We start from the raw sequence: 18878 nt of genomic DNA on the forward strand, positions 1-18878 counted from the left end.
CTGCTTATGGCCAATGGAATGTCAGCAGAGGTAATATGAGCAAATGCTTGATATGTACTTGCCTTGTTGAGATTTGTGCTTTAGCATACCTTCCTTTTAACACAAGAAGGGTATTTTCTGGGCAACTTGCTATTTCCTGAAGTATGAGAGACACATGGAATAGACGTGAACTGAATCAACAGTGGGAAGTCAGCAAGAATACATACAAGAGCAGCAGGCCCAGCTGACCTGTGGACATCTGAGCCAGAAGTAAATGCTTATGTTTGTATGTAACTGAGATTTTGTAGTTGTCAGTTACAGAGCAATAGCCAAATAAATTCTGTTAGATTTCTATTACTGCTATAAAAAATTACCACAACCTTAGTGGCTTAAAATAATACAAATTTATTTTTTTTACAGTTCTGGAGACTAGAAGTCTAGAAGTCTCATGGGGCTAAAATAAATATGTTGGCAGGTGTTTGGTTCCTTCTGGAGGCTCCAGGAAAGAACGTTTACTTGCCTCTTCCCACTTCTACAGAATTTGGCATTCCTTAATCCATGGCTGTATCACTGCATCTCTACTTCTGTTGTCACATTGTCTTCTCCTGTCCCTGACCTTCTGTCTCCTCTTATAAGAACACTTATAATTACTCTGGACCCACCTGGATAATCTGTGATAATCTCCCTGTCTCAACATCCTTAACTTAATCATACCTACAAAGTACTTTTCACTATGTAAGGTAACATATTCACAAATTCTGGAGATTAGAAGGTAGATATTTTGGGGGGCCATTTTTAAGCTTACCACACTAATATAGTTAAAAAATAAAGTAAGAATTTGGAATGGTGGAAAATACACTGGAAAGATAAATTGGGGTCAGCTGGTTGTGCTTTGAATACACACTTTGTGGAGCTCATTATTGTTTTGTCTAGGAGATTGATTGACTCAATGTCATGCTTAAGGAAAATTAATTTTGTGGCCTCAAGCAGAATAAATTGTAGTGGGGAGAAGCAGGGACATTAGTTCAGTAGAAAATTAATGAAGAACTGAACCAAGGGTATGGCCATAGAAAAGGACAGGAGGTATGCTTATTTTAGAAACTAAGTAATAAATCTAAAGTTATAAGCTTAGGTGACTGCTAATTACCTGTAATATAAATAGGGGAATCAGGAAGAAGGGCTAGGGTGGGTAGGAGTTGAGAACTATATGTGGATTGTAATACGTAATTTTTTTTTAAATGTTAAGTTTAAGGTGTTTGTAGGATATACATTTTCCCTTAATAAGACCATAAGCTACTTTAGTTTGGTAACTAGTCATTAATTTTTGTTCTCTCAGTGTCTAACAGAGTAATTGGAATTTGTTAGGTTCTCAATATATGTTTACTGAAGGATGGAAGGAGGGCAGGAGGAAGACTCCCCACTCTGGCTGAATCAACATGATGGATGGTGGGCAGGGCAGGGGGAGCAATCTGAGGAACAGGTCCTCTAGTTGCTTAGATTCCAGTCTGGCAAAGTGTTCTTCTGTTTCTTTTTCCAAACAGAGATTTCTTATAGGCAGCTAAGCCAATGAGTGGTACAGATAAATATGCAACCAGATGATGCTTTAGCAACACTGACTTTACCAACACAGAGGGAGAAAAACAGGTATGTGCTGGTTCCAGAAGGTATTACAAGTGTGCAGGTACAAGGTAATCTTTATGCATTTAACTCAGATTTTTTTTCTCTTGTGATTTTATACTTTGTCTGAGGCATGAACCCTTTCAAAACTCCTTCCGGATCACCGATGGCTTTACCTCTAATTATTCTGTTATTTGAATTTTGAAAAAACCAACACCAAAAAACTATTAGAACTAATAAATGAATTCAGTAAAGAATACAAAATCAACATACAAAAATCTGTTATGTTTCTATATACCAATAACGAATGATCACAAGGAGAAATTAACCATCCCATTTACAATTTCATTGAAAAGAATGAAATATCAAGGAACAAATTTAACCAAAGAGGTGAAAGACCTGTACTCTGAAAACTATAAGACACTGACGAAAGAAATTGAATAAGATACCAATAAATGGAAAAATAAACCTTGTTCATGGACTGGGAAGATTTATATTGTTAAAATGTCCTTGATATCTAAAGCAATTTACAGATTCAATGCAATCTTTATTAAAATATTCATGGTATTTTTCTCAGAATTAGAACAGCTAATCATAAAATTCATATGAAACCACAAAAGGCCCCAATAGCCAAATAAATCTTGAGAAAGAACAATGTGGGAGGTATCATGCACCCTGATATCAAACTATACTACAAAGCTACAGTAATCAAAACAGTATGGTACAGACATAAAAATAGATATATAGACCAATGAAATAGAATAGAACACCCAGAAATAAATCCTTGCTTACATGGTCTATGACAAGGAAGACAGGGATATACAATGAGGTAAAGTATTCTCTTCAATAACTGGTGTTGAGAAAACTTGAGAGGTGCATGAAAGAAAAAAAAAGAAATTGGACCACTTTCTTACATCATATACAAAAATAAATTCAAAATGGATTGAAGACTGAAATTTATGATCTGAAACCATAAAACTACTAGAAGGAAACATAGGGAATAAATTTTATAACGTTGCTCTTAGCAATATATTTTTGGATATATCTCCTCTAGCAAGGGTAACAAAAGAAAAAATAAACAAATGGACTACATCAAAATAAAGTTTTTTGCATAGCAATGGAAACATCAACAAAATGAAAAGACAATCTACTGAATGGGAGAAGATATTGGCAAATGATACACCCAATAGGGGGTTAATATCCAAAATATATAGGAACTCATACAACTTAACACCAAAACAAACAAACAATAAACAAATGAACAAACCAATTAAAAAATAGGCAGAGGACATGAATAGATATTTCTTTAAAGAGGACATCCAGATGGCCAATAGACATATGAAAAGATGCTCAAGGTCGCTAATTATCAGAGAAATGCAAGTTAAAACCACAAGGAAATATCACCTTACACCTGTCAGAATGGCTATCATCAACAAACAATAAGTGTTGGTGAGGATGTGGAGAAAAGGGAACCCTCACGCACTGTTGGTGGGATTGAAAATTGGTGCAGCCACTATGTAAAACAGTAATGAAGTTCCTCAAAAATTAAAACTAGAACTACGATATGATCCAGCAATTTTACTAGTGGGCATTTATCTGAAAAAATCCGAAACACTAATTTGAGAAGATATATGCATCCTTACCTTCATTGCAGCATTACTAGTAATAGCTAAGATATAGAAGCAACCTACATGTCCATAAATAGATGAATGGATAAAGAAGATGTGATACACACATACATGATAGAATATTATTTAATAATTTAAAAAAATAATAAAATCTTGCCATCTGTGACAGCATGGATGAACCTAGAGGGTATTATGCTAAGTGAAATAAGTCAGACAAAGACAAATACCATATGATTTCACTTATGTGTGGAATCTAAAAGAAAATGAATAAACAGAACAAAAAAACCCCAAAAAGGAACAGACCCATAGATGTAGAGAACAAGGTGATGGTTGCCAAAAGTTAGGGAAATGGGGGGATGGGAATAAAAATGTAAAATAAAAAATAAAAAAGCCAACATGATGCACTACTGAAAGGTGAGTAGCTCCAATGCCAGGGCATCTGGGGTTGGTTCAAATACAGTTTGAGCTTCCATTGGGACCTTACTTCTATTTGATTAATCTCTCACTATTTTTCTTCCTTTGATTTGTCTGTCTGTCTTCAATAACTCACCAAAACATCCCCCCATGTACTTTTTTAAATCTCATTTTGTTTTTAAATAACATTGATGTATTTCCTTTCTTCATAACGAGAGACCCACATGGCTCCATACCGCGATTGGCAGTGCTGTTGATGCAATAGGATGAAGGACCCAGGACAGTTTAGCCTTGTAGATGACAAAGAGTGATATCAACATCAGCAATGTCAAATGTTGTGGGTAAATGCCAATAAGAATGATGGTTGCAAAAAAAACAAAAGATTTGGTTAGCGGCAGAAGGCCAGCCATTCACTAAGAATGCAGTATCTTTTTTTTAAATTAAAAGTATTGAGGTGACATTGGTTAATAAAATTAAATAGGTTTCAAGTGTGAAATTCAATAATATGTCATATGTTTATTGTGTGTTCACCACTCGAAGTTTCAATGGAGGTAGGTAGGGGTTAAAAATTCATTGGTAAAGAAGTGGGAGTCAAGGGGAGAGGATGCTTTTCTGAGATGTTTGATGTTCAAACATAAATGAGACAATTTAAAATGGTAGCAAGAGAGCTGAAATAGTTTTTTCCAGATGGTTAAAATTATGTTTTATAGATATTAGCCAATTATGTAACTGGAAATTTTAACTTATTTGATAACAAAGAATAAGGGTACCTGATTGACAGTGGCAAGTCTCAAAATAATTTGTGTCACTAATTTGAGTGTTGATTTTTTATGAAATAGAAATATCAGAACATTTTATAAAATAGAAATATCAGATACAGTTATCGTTCATTTCCTATGTGAAAGAAGTCTTGAATTCAAACATTTCCATCTATTAATCTTTATCTGTAAAGAACTCCATGTTTGTTTTTCAGCAGTGAAGGACTGAGGTGACCCATAGATATTTATTTGAACACATGACAGATGTAATTCTCCTACAAAAGCTTTAAACAAAATCAAGTACAAATAATCTTGCCACTTCTTTGATTGGCTTTATACTTGAAAAAAAAATAACAAATAAATACTCTTTACCATTTTCTATTGCTTCAGGGAAAGTTGGTTCCTCTGATTTAAATCTGAGTGAAGGTTAAATGAGAATGCAATCTAAGATTGAATCTGTGAGGTTTTCATCAAATTAGCTCTATTTTACCACAGCAAAACCTTTCTCAGTATAGTATAATAACCAAAAAGAAGTTATAGTTTGTTTCATGTTAAGAGAGAATAACATTGATTGAACAGTGATGTTAAAAGTAATTGGACACTGATATTAAGAGATAAGCATTTTCCTTCCAGAAGGCACTAATTGAATAAACCATTATTTCTGCTCACACTATTAGCTTGTTAGAAGCCCTGTGAGGCTTGAAGCCCAACAAAGCTTTAGGATTATGGAATGTGATGGAAAAAGTAGAGCCTGGGCATTTGGAAACTGAGTTCTTGTTCTGCCTCTGTCATACAATTTCAAGCAAGTGATTTCTGAGCTTTACTTTTAAAATTTTCAAAATAACTAACTCTAGATTTCATTCCCCAAATAAAAGTCTTTAACTTTGAATTATCCATTTGCTATCTGGAAAGGACAAACTGTTATGAAGCATCACTTTTTTTTTCTTTAGAACTCTTTGTAGAAAAATTATCGGTCTGACCCAATGCAACTAAATATAAAAATGGAGACATTATAAAAATATCAATAATAATTACAATCTCTGCTTATACTTGTACTCTATGTCCACATCAAATGAGAGTGATGATTATAATTTTGGAAAGGATAACAAACTATACATTATTTCCACTATGATTAAAATCAATAATGTAAGAAGAACTTGAATTTAATTGAGAGCTGTTTTAAACAGTTTACTCTGATTAGTCTCAGATATGAGTAAAATCAACAATAGCAATATAAAAAATACATAACTTTATGTTCTGACTTCACTTATCCATAAGAAAAGAGCACAGTGTGCTCTGTACAATTTCTACCACCCCCCTCCCCTGATTTGGTTGTTTCAGTTGAGACAGAATCAGATGGCATCTGACAATAGTTCAGAAAAGGGAAAATAATTAATTTTAAAGGGAAACTACTTTGGGGTAGTTCATTTTTTCCCTACATTTAGTTAATAAAAAGAAAGCCCTCAAACATTAGTTTAGAAACTCACTAATATACTCTTAACACACAATCCAACTGGATATCTTTACATGTCTTTTCTTATATCTGGAATACCTATTTCTTTTAAAAGTCAAGTTCCTTTCTTTTCTTTCAGATCTTTTTCAAGGTACAGTTCCTCTATGAACTCATGATGCTGTCCTTGAACACCATTTCCCTGCTTCTGTCACTTACTTAGTCTATCTGTTTCAGATATATCTGGATCCTCTAATTGTGCACACATGTTCAGACAGCAAGAATTGGTTCGTATCCATAAACCGTGGTGGAGAACACTGGGCCTGTGAAAAGTAGCCCTCTACAGTAAGATAGCAGCTTTCTTATACCCCCTTCAAATTCCACTTAGGGAGTCAAATGGCCATGGCGGTCATTTTGTATGATTGTGTCTTTCATCCTTTATTCCTTTTTAATTGGCCGTTTCTTTCACACTTCCCCCGACCTCATTAAGCAGTTTCCAGATTGCTTCTGTGTCATCCTCTATTCCTCAAATACAGTCTCCAAGTTATGTTGATTTGACTACTCATGATCACTCAGCTCCATCTTTTTCTTTCTTTCTTTCTTTCTTTCTTTCTTTCTTTCTTTCTTTCTTTCTTTCTTTCTTTCTTTCTTTCTTTCTTTCTTTTTTTTCTTTCTTTCATCTCCATTACTTTCACTCTGGTCCAAAGTATCGTCATTCCTCACCTGGCTAATTATTATAATGTCCTTATTTGATTCCCTGCATTCATTATTGCTGTCTTAACCATTATATACCTTACAGCTAGAGTGTTATAAAAACAATCATAATAAAATATGATTATACATTTTCCCACCCCTCATTTAAAATCATTCAATGGTTTCTTATTGTTCTTAGGATAGAAAATGAAACATTTATAGGGCCTAAATTAGAGTCATCATCCGTTCCAGTTTACCCAATTTAATACTTGTTTTTAGCTGGTGTCCTGGCTTAACCCTTTTCACTATCAAAAGAATCCTGACTGGCTGAGAAGTGACCCCTGCCCAGCACCCTCATTGCATGCCACTCTTCTTCTCACTCACTGGGCTCCAGCCTCACTGGCCTTCTCTCAGTGCCTTAGATTTTTTTTCTTACCTCAGAGCCTTGGCACAGGCATCCCTAATATGTTTTCCTCTTCACCAAGGTAACTATTACTCATCCTTCAGATCTTATTTGATATTTTAAATGTCAAGTCCTATTAAATGGTCTTAATACTCTCAGTACTTTCCTCCAAAGCATTTACTATCTTTGTAATTGTATATAAATGTGTGTTATTATTAAAATAATGTCTGACACCCCTTTCCCTCCACAAGACAGCAGAGAAGGTATCTGTTTTGCTCTCATTAAATTCCAAGTATCCCCTACAGAATAGGCAATCAACATGAACTCATAGAGTGAATAAGCTGGTGTACATGCTCAGGGCACTCTGTACATAGCACCTCTTATAAGGTCTAGATTAAGATTAAAATTAAATAATTGCAAGTATGATTAATGTCTTATATAAGGTCTTTTATGCTCACCACAATGTAAACTCCAAGACGATAAATCAATAGAAGGCAGGACTACTTGAGAGGCAGCACATCGTAGGGTTCAAATGCTAGCTCTAGCATTAACCGTTTGTATTGCACTGGGCAGGTCACTTAACCTCTGTCTCCATCTCGAAAAGGGGACGACAAGGATATCTATCTCATAGATACATTGTATAAATCCTGCAAAGTAGAACAGTGCCTAGCACATTGTAAGCACCATGTGAGAGTTCTTTTCATTATTGAAAACTATATCTTTGGTATTTAACATGGTATTCTGTTGTCATATATATATGTTCAATAAATATTTATTGAGTTTTTTGAAGGACTAAATTCTCTGCTGTCTGATCATGCTACAACTATTCCTGCATTTACTTACTTATTGAGCTAAAGTGGGAGCACATACCATTCAACATCTAAGTTGCATTTTTATTGTGTCTTAAGGTAGCTCTGTATTATTTTCTGAGGGTTTTAGAATCACGCCAGAGAATCAACCCTATAGTCTCAGTCACTATCTTTAAGGTGTCTTTTGCGTGGAATCCTGGACTGGTTCCCAACGGGGGACCTAATCTAGAGGGCATTCTGAGAGTTAGTTGGCTAGGGGATACCCAATCTTTCCTTCCATCTGGCTTCAACCACTGTTCTTGGGCCGAGGATATACCTCAACTCTCTTTCATCAGGGTGAGATCGTTTTCCTTCTGGAAAACCCTCAGTCTGGGAATTTAAGGGATTATTCTTGGTCTCCAGTACCTCTGAAGGAGGGGTGGGAACTGTCTAACAGGCTCAACTTTCCAATCATTATCCTGCTATGAGGATCTTCAAGCCTTAGATAAAGACCTGCAAGTGGCCCTTTCTACTGACACTTCAGACATTACTGCAACTACCTACATGATAGTAATTATACATAGAGACCTATGATATTAATTATGTCTTACAAATAAATATCATATTAGAGGTCTTAATATAAATTATAATAATATTTCTCTTCTATAGAGTAGTGTTATGCCTGTGTTTGTTCCCACATATAATAAACATTATACTCTGGTTGGCATGCAGTATGTTCCTTTGAACTGTGAGAGGAATATAAGCTTGCATTAAAAAATGAATTCTTATGTCTAACCACTATGCTGTACACCTAAAACAAATAGGAAGTGCTGAATGTCAACTCATTGAAAAATAAAAATAAAAATAAAAATAAATGAATTGTCATTACTTCTTCCAGCCTAAGAGTCTTCTAAATACCCAATCTTCCCAGGATATATCATATCTGAAGATCTTCCACTTTGAATTAAGTTTCCTCCACTGCTTGGCCCCATTAAGTAGAAGGAATTCTTTCCATGGAAGAGGTACAGCTGGGGAAGGAGCTATAGTTACTAGCCATTTTTTTCTGTTATCTGGGATGCCCCGGGCCCTATTGCAGTTAGCTAGCATAATACACTGCAAATCTACCTTTGATGATGGCCATGTGTGAAAGTTGAAGTTTGTATTGGTTGGGGTTCACCAGAGGTAGACTGTCAGATAAGAATTTAATGTATACAGTATATTAGGGAGGTATAGGAACATTGGCTGGGAATGGGGGCAGGGGTGGTGATACAGGAAAGGGAAGATAGTTAATAAAAGCTATCATTGTGGATAACTAGAGTTTATTCCCATTGGAAAACTTTGGAATTGGGAAAAACACACATCTCTGCACAGCACACCCAAAGAGCCAAGTATTGGAGGCCTTTAAACTCATCAGTCATTTGTTCAAGGTTGCCCATAAAGGAATATTGGTTCAGTACTGTTGTGTGTTTGGGCTTATTTAGTTCCAGCAGCTCCAGGTCAGCCCTCTGGCAAAGATACATGTAACAACCATTGGAAGTCAGGCTGGTATACACGGTAAGGAGATGAGAAAGAATGAAGTAGGAGCACCGGCAGCATGTATTGTATAACTGAAAACATTCTCAATGGGATATCTGACTAATAAACACAATAGAGAGTGGTTATGATGTGACTGTAGCAGGGGAAGAAAAATCTCTTACTCTTAGCACAGTTGTAAAACCAGTTTTTAAAAATTTATAGCTTTTTTGTGCAGCTCTTATTATGCCACTTTCTTCATTGCCACTTCTCTTTTATCCCCTTATTCTGCTCTCAATTCCACATGTCTTCTTCTTTTCCATCCCTACTGTCACACCCGTCCTGCTTACATTACCTTTCTCCTCTTGGTTTTTCCCAAATGGAAACTTCAAGTTTTCTGAGTCTTCTCTCAGAGCAAACACCATTATGATGGGTGATAACATGATTATTATTGCAGTGATGATAACATTCGTCGACTGAATGCTCCACTGGTCACTGCTCCCGGCTGTCACAAAGATGGCTGAGGAGCCACTAAGTCAGGATAATGAGTAATAAAAATTGAAGGGCTCTTTTCAGCCTGGCTTCCCTTATGCCCAAGTGGCTGTTGGCCCTGTGTGGCTCTGCTCTGAATCTGTGCCATTCTGCCTCATCTATCTGGCATTGCCTAGAGGAAGACTGCTTCTCGTGTCCGATTAAACTGATGATAATTCTTGGCTAGAAAAGTAAGATTCTTGAATGATTAGGACACTGAGGCTCAAGTTCATATCTGACATTCTATCCAGGCCTTTTGATCTTCATTCTACTTACAGGACTGTGACGCCTGTTAAAATGCCCTCGGGTTTGATTTTCATCATTTAATCATGCTGTCATATCTGTTTGCTCAAGAATGCTGACCTTGTTTAGAAATTACAGTTGCAATATTACCAGATGCACATACTTATAGTCCACTAGGGCCAGTCCTCATGTAAGCAGAGTGCTGTGATGTGATCGCAGGGATATGGGCTCGCCACGAACATAGAGTGCTTATTTGCTTCCCAATGCCTGATATTCCTTAATGAGAAATAAATCTTTTTATACTACAATGAGAGATAGAGACAGAGAGAGACAGAGACAGAGAGAGACAAAGACAGAGACAGAGAGACAGAGATAGAATTCAAATTGTTGACTGGCTTATATTTTTATTTTTACCAAATTAATAGATGTACTCAATATTAAAAGCACAATTAGTACTAAAAAGCTTGTAAGAAAATATAGCTACTGCTCTACTCTTCCTTAACTCCAAGAACCATTCCTCAGAGGAAACTACTTTCTTTTAGCTATTTCTTCTATTTTCCTACATGATTATATACAAAATGTTTATAATGTGATTTCTTATTTATCTATTTTATACATTATCTATTGACTTCCTAAATGGAAGATCAGAATTAAGTATTCTTATACACACTCATACTACCCTCTCCTTATCTTTATAATAGAGTTGTATCATAACTTTTAGTTATTCTGTTAAACATTATTATGACTATGCAAAATTGTTCACAGTTGAGGCAGATAGTATGCAATAATTTCATTTCTCTTATTGCACATTTTTTCCCCTCTAGATAATAACGGCCTTTATGTTTGCTTAGTTTCCTAGGAACCAATCCTTAATTCTTCCCATTAAGTTATATGTGCCCTCAGTACTACAAACACACCTTGTAATCTATCAGTTCCATTCCCCTTGCATCCCCTAAGACACATCTGTTCTAGATTCTCCTGTCATTCTAATTCATTCTGTGCTGACTGTTATTTAGACCAGCTACATGGCAGTCCCATCGCAATTTCTGCTGTTAATAAAGGAATTTCCCTTTCCTCTGTGTTTCCTGAATCCTAAGTCTTCCGCTTTATAGGTTTATCCCTTTTGTTAGTGAAACACATCCTGCAGTAGCTTTCTGGAAATATACTTTAGAATTCTTTCATGCCTGCAAATGTTTTTCTCTTATTCTTGAATGTTTGTTTGGATGGATGTAGAATTCCAGAATGTCATCTAATTTTAGTCATCTAAATTTCTTCTATCTCCTAATTTCTATGTCTTTTTGTTTTCCTTTATGAGACATTTTCTCATGTTTATCCTTCGGCCTCTCTATTGAATATTTTATTTCATAATTTTAACTTTCAAAAGCTTCTAGTATTTTGTGATTGTTATATCTTATTATTGATTTATGGATAAAAAGTGTTCTCTTACCCTCTCCTGGTATTTAAATTATTATACCTTTTAACTTTTCTTTTGTCCTATTCCTTCTTGGTGTATGTTTGTTTTGGTCTCTGACAGTCATGTTGGAAGCCATCCAGAATGATCATCTTAGGCTATTTATTCATATTTAAGAATAAAACACTGAAAAGCTAATTAAAAGCTCTTGTATAATTGTATGAGATCCAGCCATTGTATTGAGGAACCCTCAAATGTGAGTATCTGTAAGATTTTTTTCTGTTAGGATTGTTTCTTCAGAAAAGACTTCCAAATTCCTGCCTGGAGGATTAGAAGACTGACTGCTAGGATTGTAGGAGTCAAGAAAGGAAAAGAATTTTTAAAAAATTTGCCTACTTCTCTTCCATATCCACTACTGTGCCAGGTTCTGGAGCCTCTTGGGTTGAATTGTTCCAGGGATGAAAGCCCCTGCCTCTGTTGGGTCGCAGAGTGGTGGTGGCTGGCTGGGCAGAGTTACACAGAGAAACTAGGGATCTAACCTTCCCTTAGACTTTTGACCAGTTTTTCTATATTTCACTCTACCTTCTGAGATATTTGTGCATCCAATTTCTCAGCCTTTTGGGAATTCTCCTGGGCAAATTAGAGTTTTTCTTGGTGGCTTTTCTCTTTGTAGATACTTCTTTCAGCTTTCTGCTCTAGTGTCTTACCCTTACAGAGAAGGCCAAAGCCTTCCTGGAACCGTATTTTCAGTTTTTCCCTCAGGAAAAAGAGAAGGGAAGAGGGTAGGCAAAACATTTTCCTTTTAAGGTGCAGAGGTATATTTTGAGGTATGTACTGATTTATTGATGATAGCCATTCTGATGGGTGTGAGTGTGATATCTCATTGTGGTTTAAATCTACATTTCTCTGATGATTATGATGTTGAGCATCTTTTTCATATGTCTGTTGGCCATCTGTATGTCCTCTGGAGAAATGTCTATTCACGTTCTCTCACCATTTTTTAATTGGACTTTTTGGGGGGAGTTAAGTTGCATGAGTTCTTAATTTTGGATATTAACCCCTTATTGAAAGTATCATTGGTGAATATCTTTTCCAATGCAGTAGCTTGTCTTTCCATTTTGCTGATGGGTTCTTCTGCTGTGCAAAAATTTTTTTACTTTGATGTAGTTTCACTTTAAAAAAATTTTTTTTTCTTTTATTTTCCTTGCTCAAGGTAACATAGCAGAAAAAATATTATTAACAGCAATGTCACATAGTTTACTGCCTACACTTTCTTCTAGAATTTTTATGGTTTCATTTAAGTCTTTACTCCATTTGAGTTTATTTTTGTATATGGTATAAGAAGGTGGTCTAGTTTTATGATTTTTACATGTATCCGTCCAGTTTTTCCAGCTCCAATTATTGTAATACACTGTCTTTACCCCATTGTATATTCTTGCCTCTTTTTCTCATAGATTAATTGACCATATGGGGTGGTTTTATTTCTGGGATCTCTATTCTGTTCCACTGATCTATGTGTCTGTGTTTATGCCAGTGTCATGCTGTTTTGATCACTATAGCCTTGTAGTATATCAGTATATCAGGTAGCATGACACCTCCAACTTTGTTCTTTCTCAAGATTGCTGTGGCTATTCAGGGTCTTTAATGGTTCCATATAAATTTTAGGATTATCTGTTCTAGTTCTGTGAGAAATGCCATTGGTATTTTGATAGGGAGTGCATTGAATCTATTGATTGCTTTGAGTAGTATGAATATTTTAATGATGTTGATTCTTCCTATCCATGAGCATGGTATATGTTTCTATTTATTTGTACCTTCTTCAATTTCTTTCTTCTATGACTTATAATTTTCTGAGTACAGGTCTTTTACCTTCTTGGTTAAATTTGTTTCTCGATGTTTTTTGATACAATTATAAATGGGTTATTTTCTTAATTTCTCTTTCTAATAATTCATTACTGGTATATAGAAATGCAATGAATTTATGAATATTAATTTTGTATCCTGCTACTTTAATGTATTCATTCAGTTCTAATAGTTTTTTTTTGGTGGAGTCTTTAGGATTCTCTCTATATAGTATCATGTCATCTACAAATAATGAGTTTTACTTTTTCCTTTCCAATTTGGATGGCTTTTATTTCTTTTTCTTGTCTCGTTGCTGTGGCTAGGAATTCTAGTACCATATTGAAGAGAACTGGTGAAAATAGATATCCTTGTCTTGTTCCTGATAATAGGGAAAGTGCTTTTAGCTTTTCCCTGTTGAGTTTGATGTTAGCTGTGGGTTTGCCATATATGGCCTTTATTATGTTGAGGTATGTTTCCTTTATTCCCACTTCACTGGGAGTTTTTACCATAAATGGATGGTGGATTTTGTCAAATGTTTTTTCTGCATCTATTGATATGATCATATGATTTTCATCTTTCATTTTTGTTTATGTGGTATATCATATTAATTGATTTTCAGACATTAAATCAACTTTGCATCCAAGAAATAAATCCCACTTGATCATGGTGTGTGATCTTTTAAATGTATTGCTGAATTTAATATGCTTATATTTTGTTGAGGATTTTTGCATCTATGTGTATCAGAGATTCTGGCCTATAATTTTTTTAAATAATGTCTTTGTCTGGTTTTGGAATCAGGGTAATGATGGCCTCATAAAATGAGTTTAGGAGCCTTGCATCCTGTTGATTTTTTTTGGAATAGCTTGAGAAGAACAGGTGTAAGTTCTTTTTTGAATATTTGGTAAAATTCACCTATAAAGCCATGTGGTCCAGGACCTTTTGTCTTTTGGGAGTTTTTTGATTACTGATCCAGTTTCATTTGTAGTATTGGATTGGTTCAGATTTTGTTTCTTTTTGATTCAGTCTTGGAAGATTGTATGTTTCCAGGAGTTTATCCATTTCTTCCAGATTGTCCAGTTTGTTGGCATATGATTGCTTGCAGTATTTTGTTATGATCCTTTATATTTTTGTGCAGTTAGTTGTCACTTCTCTTTAATTTATGATTTTATTTATTTGGGTCCTTTTTCTTGATGGGTCTGGTTAAAGTTTTATCAATTTTGTTTATCTTTTTAAAGAGCCAGGTCTTGGTTTCATTGATCTTTTATATTGCTTTTTAGACTCTTTTGTTTATCTATACTCTGATATTTATTGTTTCCTTCGACACACTTTGGCCTTTGTTTGATGTTGTTTTTCTAGTTCCTTTCAATGTAAGGTTAGATTGTTTATTTAGATTTTTCTTATTTTTTGAGGTTGGTCTGTAGTGCTATTAATGTCCTTCTGAGGACTACTTTTGCTGTGCCCCATAAATTTTGGGTTACTGTGTTTTCATTTTCACTTGTTTCAAGGTATCTTTTGATTTCTTTCTTGATCTCATTGTTAACCCACTTATTGTTTAGTAGCATGTTATTTAGCCTCCATATGTTTGTGTGTTTTTCAGTTTTTTTTTCTTATTTCTAGTTTCATACCATTGTGGTTGGAGAAGATGCTCGTATGATTTCTGTCTTCTTAAATTTATTGAGACTTGTTTCATCACCTAAAATGTGGTCTAGCTTGGAAAACATTTATGTGCACTTGAGAAGAATGTGTATTCTTCTTTAGGGTGAAATGACATAAAAAGATTAATTAAATCCATCTGATCTATTGTTTCACTTAAGGCTGATGTTTTCTTGATTTTCTGTCTTAAAGATCTATCCCTTGATGTCAATGGGGTGTTAAATTCCCCTAATATGACTGTATTGCTGTCATTCTCTCTGTCAGTAAATATTTGCTTTATTTATGCACTCCCCTGTTGGGTGCATAAATGTTTACAAGCGTTATATCCCCTTGTTGGATTGACCCCTTTACTATGCAATGTCCCTCTTTGTATCCAATTATAGCCTTTGTTTTAAAGTCTATTTTGTCCGATACAAGTATTGCTACTCCAGCTTTTTTTTATTTCCATTTTCATGTAATATCTTTTTCTATTCTTTTATTTTCAGTTTGTGTGACTTTAAATCTGAAGTGGGCCTCTTTTAGACAGCATATGTAAAAGTCTTCTTTTCTTATCCATTCAGCTAGTCATATAGGTAATATGAATAGGCTGCCTCTACTCATAACCTGTCAGGTAAAGGAGCTTCTCTTTTGTATATCTGGAGAGAATTAGACCACTGTCTTCAAACTGGCACCTATTTTACATGCTATAAGAAAGAATGTGTTATACTGAATACAAAATGGGAATAATTCTGTCTACTTCTCAACATTGCTGTTTTCTCAATACCCTATAGCAGAGCTTCTCAAAGACGGATGTGTACAGGCATCATCTGGAGACCTTGTTAAAATGCAGATTCTAATTTAGTAAGTGTTAGAAGGACCAGAGAGTCTGAATTTCTAACAACCTCCCAAGCAATGCCACCTTTGCTATCCAAGAACCACATTTTGGTTAGCCAAGTACTAAGTACTTCCTCCCTTAATATCCAATTACTCTCTGCTTTGAGATCAGACAGCTTGCATTGGATAAAGAATTCATATATGTCTAAAGAAGACACCATCAACAAATGCATTTCTTCTGATAAGCACAAGCAAAGGAATTTCTAAGATTTTTGCAACTTTTATTGTATCCAGGAAACTTAGCAAATAGTAAAACTGAATGGTAAACAATGATGGGTGGGTTACAATCCCATAAAGGGCTGCTTTGCCATCTAAGTCAAAGAAATCACAATTGCCTAAAACATTAAAAGAAAAAAAACTTCAGCTGGCTAGTCTCTTGCCTTAATTAATGAACATGAGCATGTCATCAAAATACAATACATTTCAAAGTATTTTAAGTAGCTGGTCTCTGGTTTCAGTGTGTCTACATTTATGGGCAGCTCTGATGGCTGTGGTGGCTGCTGATTTTTGGAAGTTATAGTTAATATTGGAGAGCACTACTTACCAGTGGAAGCAGGCCAAGTTCATTGACTTTTTTTCTTTAGCAAACTGAAGTATAAGAAAAATCCTTTTAATACTCACATTGTTTGCTTCTTTGCTTTATGCTGACTTACTGAGCGACTCATTCTCCAAGTCTAACCTTAGGACTAGCTTACCAGAGGTACTCATTTCTATCTAAAGACACTGTCTAGTGCAAGTCTCTCATTTTTATTTTTAATTCTTATTTTCTGTCCTCATATGGGGCAACAGGAAGGAAGAGAGATAGACATTTGGTTGTGGGAGAGGAAATTTGTTAAATCTTACTGCTGAAAAATCTGTTTTTATCCATTTGTAAGTAGATGCTTGAGAAAATGGTCAATAGAAGAAACCTGCACTATCAGCAATCATGCAAAGGATTTTGTTTTTTGAGGAGGGGGCACAGAGTAAGGCATTAATTTCTTTTGAATTTTAAAATTGAAGTATAACATAGGAAAGTACAAAAATAAGCAAGTATGCAGCTTGATGAATTTTCACAAATTGAACATCAATAATGTAATCAATAGCCATATAAATAAAATATTATCAGTACTCCTAGAGGCCTTGCTCATGTCCCCTTCCAATCAATTACACCCCACCATACTCTCCTACTCCCACTAACATGGATAACTATCTATCTGACTTTAAATACCATAAACTGTTTTTGAACTTAATATAAATCAAACCATGATATATATTCGAGTCTAGTTTCTTTCACTTGAAATTGTTTCTGTGATTTTTGCACATACATGTCATGCTTTTTTTGCATATAATTTGTTCATTTTCATTGCTGTGTATTATTTTTTGTATGACTTCTACACAATGTACTTATATACAACGAATGGACTTTTTTTCATTTTGGCCTATTACAAGTACAGCTGCTATGAATATTCTAATGCAATTATTTTGATGACTATATGTACTCATTTCTTTTAGGCATCTGGGGGTAGAATTGTTGGGTCATAGGACAGATGAATATTCAACTTTAGTAGGTACTCTGACAGTTTTCCAATTTGGTAGGCACCAATCTCTTCCAACGGCATTCCAGGTAGAAGGCTGTTCTAGAGAAGGCTTAGACACTAGGATGGAGTAATAATTGATGAAGCAATTTTTGAATGCAACAGAGGGGGCAGGTGAGATACTGGATCTAGGGAGTTGTCTCTCCTCAAGATTTATATTTAGATATTACAAATTTACAAAACAGAATAGGACTTAAGCAGCTGTAATACAGGGAAAAGAGGAAGTGCTTTTATCTGTTAAGTGCTCTACTGAAGAGAAAGTAACAAAGTACTGAAACAGCCTGGATTAGATTGATGATAATAACAATGTACCTATATTCACTCTTAATCCTGTTAGAATGCAAGACCAACCAAAATAATGCTTAAATGCTTGAGTTTTATAATTACACTGCCTGGGTTTGAATTCCAGATTATCACTCATTTGCTATGTGATTTTCGAACAAGTCATTTAACCTTTCTGAGTTGCAGTTTCTTCATCTGCAAAGTATATTATGAGTACCTATGTTTCAAGATCATTGAGAGGATTAAATAAGATGAAAAACTTAAAATTATTTGCAAGTCCCTGACATATAGCCTTAAAAATATACAAATAATAATAGTAATAGAGAACTTTTATTGAGAATTTATCATGTGCTAAGATCTTTATATCTATATCTCATTTGAACATCAAAACAGTCTAGTGAGGTATGTTCCATTCTTACTCTTATTTTTCAGATGCAGAAACAGACTCAGAAAGGGTAAATGAAGAGCTCTGTGCCAGACCATACTATATATATTTACTACAGGCTAGTTTGCCTTAAGTTAATTTCCTTGAGTAAATAAAATGCATGTTAATGAGTGTTCCCCAAACTGGAACTCTCACACATTGCTGGTGGAAATATAAAACAGTATAGCCATTTTTGAAAATAATTTGTCAGTTTCTTATAAGGTTAAACATATACCTACTATATGATCCAGCCATTCTACTCCTACATATGTACCCAAGAGAAATGAAAGCACATATCTACAAAATGACTTGTATGCAAATGTTAATAGCAATTTTATTTGTAATAAGAAAAAATTGGAAACAATGCAAATGTTCATCAATAAGTGAAGAGATAAATAAAGTGTTGTAGACCTATATAATAGAATACTCAGCAATACAAAGGAATAAACTACTGACACATGCAACAATATGATGAACCTCAAATACATTATGGTGAGAGAGGGGAGGTAGAAAAAATAGGAGTCATACTGTATGATTATATTTATATAAAATTTTAGAAAATGCAAACTAATATAGAAATGCAAATTTATCTTCAGTGACAGAAAGCACATCAGTGGGTGCCTAGGACTTGTGATGGAAGGAGAGATGGACTGCAAAGGGGCACAATGAATCCCTGGGTGAAGAGATGGAAATGATCTATTTCTTATAGTTGTGGTTTCATACATATATATTACCAAAATTCATAGAAACATACACTTTAAATGAGTGCAGTTTACTGCATGTAAATAATAAGTAAATAAAGC

The sequence above is a fragment of the Rousettus aegyptiacus genome, unplaced genomic scaffold (genome assembly GCF_014176215.1).
Source record: "Rousettus aegyptiacus isolate mRouAeg1 unplaced genomic scaffold, mRouAeg1.p scaffold_m13_p_9, whole genome shotgun sequence".
Taxonomy (NCBI): domain Eukaryota; kingdom Metazoa; phylum Chordata; class Mammalia; order Chiroptera; family Pteropodidae; genus Rousettus; species Rousettus aegyptiacus.